Genomic DNA, 3,964 nt, shown 5'->3' with positions numbered 1-3,964 from the left:
TGGGTATTCGGGGGGGGGTCTGTATATGCGGTGGGTATCGTGCGGGGGCTTGTTGGGGGGGGGGGGGCTAGTGTGTGTGTGGGGGGGGTGTGTGTGTGCGGGGGGATATTGTGGGGTGGGGGGGGGCTATTGTGGGGGAAGGGGGGGGGCCAGTGCGGGGGAAGGGGGCGGCTAGTGTGTGTGAGACCGGGGCGAAGGGCGCTGAGGCGGGCAGCGTTAGGTCTTGATGTATTTAAATCCGGTCATGTATTCCAATTTCCCCGCGTGTTTTACATATTTTTTTAAAACTTTTATTTATTGTAATTTATTGAAAAGTATCGGACGTTTCCGCCTCCGCTTGAGCCATTCCCGACGAGTCCCTGAAAAATGAAGGCCCGCGTGAATGCGTAACCAGCGCGTGATGAACGCGTTAACGGATCGATCGGCGTGTGTCCCCGCGCCCCCCCCCCCCGCCGAGAGAGCCGTGAAAAAAAAGGCACGCACACCCCGCCCGCTCCCCCTTTCTTCTTTATTCTCCCGTCTTCGGGTAGCCTTTTTTATTTTCCTTTTACTTTTTTGACTATTTATTTATTTATCTGTCAGCTTTTTGGTTTTGTGGGGGGGGGGCGGGGGGGGGGGGGGGGTTTGTTTGTTTTACGTCTTCGTTTTCTTTCACCGACTGTTCGTTTTTGGTTTGGTTTGGCTTGTTGACGTACGTATGCCTTTTCTCCAGCCTTCTTTTTTTTTTGAATTTACGCTTTCGGTTTCTGTCACCGACTTCACACACACCCCCCCCGCCCCCCCCTTTTTTTTAACTCCCCCCCCGTTGCCGGTGGGCTACGGACCGAGCACAGGCGGCGGCCTTCCCCGGCCCCAACCACCGCCTGCCCGCCCCAGTCCGCCGCAGCGAGCCCGGCCGCCCATCCCCGCCCAGAGTTCCTCCACACCCCCCGCCCCGGTCTTTCGCCAGCGAGTTCGCCTCCCCCCCGGGAAGCCGGGGCGTCCCTGCCGGCTCCGTGCCCGGGGTGGACGGGGGTGGACGGCGGGGGGGGTGGACGGCGGGGGCGGGGGGGGGTTGGACGGCGCACGCGGGCGTCCCGCGGTTTCTCAGCCCCGCTGTCGGAGGCCTAACCCCCTCACCTGCCCGTGCTGCCGCCTCCCGCGCTTCTTCCTCGGTGGCTCGCTCGCTCGGTCCCTCGGCCCGCTGCCCGCCCCGGCTGCGGGCTGAAGAAGAAACCCACCCCGCCAGCGGCTTTGCCTCCCCCCGGGGAGGCATAGAGACACCGCGTCCCCGTCCCCGTCTCCCCGGCCCGGCCCGCCTGCCTCCCTGCCTACCCGCGCGCGGGGTTCCTCGGCCGATCGGCAAGACGCTCCTGCGCTGGCCTCCCCGCGACCGCCCGCCCGACGGGCTTGACTCCGAGCGACTGACCGTTGGGCACCTGGCGGGGGGCAGGGGGCCGGTTGCCGGGCGGCGGGGAGAGCGCGCATGCGCGGCGCGCGCAGTTGCCGACCCCCTCCGGCCCTTCCCGCGGGTGGGCCGGAGGGGGCGGGGGGCAAGGCGAGGGCGGGAGAGACCGCGCTTTGGGGTGCGGGCGGGGGGGGGGGTGTTTGTGCTCGCCGTGCAGTCTGAGCCGGAAGACGAAGTGAAATTATACGGCAGCGGCGGCGGCAGGTGCGGGTGGGGGGCACGACGACACCACCACGACCCAGCCACCCCTGTCGAAATAAACCCCCACCAAAAAAAAAAAAAAACACCACCACGAAACCCGCATCCCCACGCCACGCGCGAGCCCCGAAACTCCAGACACGGACTCGCCGAGCGTGTGCACGGATCGCGAGGGTCAAAAAGCTCGACTCGTAGAGTCGCGTACACTGTCCCGCAGCCACCCGCGAGAGGCTCGCTCGGTCGCGTCCAGATCCTGTCCCTGCGTAGGACCAACCGCCCCGCCGTTCCCAGCCTCCGTCATCCAGCCGCTTCTCGAAGAGCAGGACGGGCTCGGGGCCGTGACCGCCTCTCCGCCAGGGCCCGTGGCGGTGCTCTGCCGCCCTCGGGGCGAAGAGCCTTGTTTTTGCTTGTTTTTTTATTTTTTTGTTTTTTTTTCTGTGTGTGTGTGTGTGTGTGTGTGTGATTTCCGACCATCCGACCTCAACGTCCCCTGGCTCCTTGTTCCCGCCTTTCCCTCCCTCCCTCCCTCCCTCCCTCCCTCCCTCGGGTTCTGTCGTTGCTCCTCAGCAGCAGAGAGGAAAAACACCACATCGGCGCCGAACCCTAGGGTCGGGACAAGAGGGACGGGGCGACCAGCGTATCGCATGCCCTTCAACCTCGAGAACTTGCCGGGGGGCCGCGTAAAAAGCAGCAGGACGCTCAGCCCTCCTGCCCCGGCAGGTCGACCCTCTCGCGAGCGCGGCCGGACGCCGGGTCCGTCCGAGCCCCGCCGGTCCGGTCCGGTGCGGTCCGGTCCGGTTCAATCCTTGCCCGCCGGTCCCGCTTACTTAGAGTAAGCCTAAAATGCAAAGATCTCTCCATAAGGATGGTTTTTATACTCTACTTCCACAATCAGCTGGCAGTACAAAAGAATAAGCGGCAGATCTACTTTGGCTGAGTCATGGTGGTTTGGTGCAGAGACCGTGCATATCTTGGGAATATTTCAGCACTTCTGCTCTGGTTTTCAGTGTATTACACCAAAATACCCACCTGATGACGTCATTTCAAGAGCAACAGCAGCAATTTGCAGAATTCAGCTTCTTTGGGGAACTCAGAAATTGCTGAGCTGACACCAAGTCCTGCTGTGTCCCTGTCACCTGCAGAGTGGCCGCATCCTCACCACGGTCGCGGGCATTGTGACAAAGGTTCTATGTCAGCTGGGTGTGGCAGCCGAGCGCCCCCTAGGGGAGGGGGAGCCTGTCAGCCCCGGGCCTGTCACTGCCTGCTGTCCCCCGTGTCAGCAGCGAGGCCTCTGAAAAGTTTCCAAAACATCCCCAGACTTGGGTCCAGCATGGCCAAAAGTCTCCAAGAGACAAGTCGGAAAGAAGGATATGGAACAGAGGGAGAAAGCGAAGGGAGCAGGACTGTCGAGGGTTAGGATTGCGGGGTGACAATCAAACCCTGGCAGATGTGTTGTCAACCTCCTCTCCCCCCCACTTCCCCCCTTTGCCCCTCCCTCTCCCCCCTTCCCACTCAGCACAGGCGACCGGGAGGGAAAGAAGGACAGAGAGAAGAGAGTTGGAAAAGTTAAAGATGTTTTACTAATGCTGCTGGTAAGAATAGAAAAAATAATACAAAATACACAAAACCAATCTTGTAAGTCTCAGCAACTGCAGAGCCAGCACCCTAAGTCCTGGATTAGACTCTGTAGCCAACCGGAGCTGGATTCAGTCTCTCACTGGCCTCAGTTCGCAGAGATGACCAGCAAGGTCCTCTCCTAATGTCAGGCATGAGGAAAAGAGGGAAAAAAGGGCTGAGATCCTCGTGATCTCCCACTTTTATATGAAGTATTCACGTGAATGGAATGTTATTCACCATTGGTCAGTCTCTCGGTCATCAGTTTTCTCGTTGCCCCTCTCGCGAGATGTCCATCCGTGCTTATCAATAAGTTTGCATTCCCTTGCTAGGTTTAACCAAAACATGTGTTGGGTTCTCCAGGAAAATGCAGCTGACATGAAGGCTTTAGCTGACAGGCAAATTCACTAAAAGAGAAACTTGTTTTTAACAAAACCAGGACATTCCACCCCTTATAATATGACATTCACTGAATACTTAAACCTTATCAATACAATCTATCAATACAATCTAATTAATCACTACTATATATATATATATATATATATATATATATCTACATATGTACATATATACACAGGAGTAATTAATCAGTGGACCATCCTTTGAAAAGTTCATTAAGTTCATTTTGTCACCACAGTCTCCCAGGGCAGGGAAAATGGTCCAAGTGCATCTCATGACCCCTGTTGGTGGGTTAAGGACACC

The 3,964-nt window shown here is 58.2% G+C and overlaps 1 long non-coding RNA gene across 1 annotated transcript; it reads right to left on the bottom strand.

The window, feature by feature from the left end:
• Positions 1-321: 321 nt before the first annotated feature.
• On the bottom strand, positions 322-1,535 carry LOC139826603 (uncharacterized). The gene is made up of 2 exons (XR_011736767.1): positions 1,120-1,535; positions 322-359 (listed from the first exon to the last, which is right to left on the bottom strand). It is a non-coding gene; the product is annotated as an uncharacterized lncRNA (long non-coding RNA).
• Between the last annotated feature and the right edge of the window lie 2,429 nt (positions 1,536-3,964).

Source organism: Patagioenas fasciata, assembly GCF_037038585.1.
Source record: "Patagioenas fasciata isolate bPatFas1 chromosome 6 unlocalized genomic scaffold, bPatFas1.hap1 SUPER_6_unloc_2, whole genome shotgun sequence".
NCBI classification, from domain to species: domain Eukaryota; kingdom Metazoa; phylum Chordata; class Aves; order Columbiformes; family Columbidae; genus Patagioenas; species Patagioenas fasciata.
This window is presented reverse-complemented; position numbering and strand designations above follow the sequence as displayed.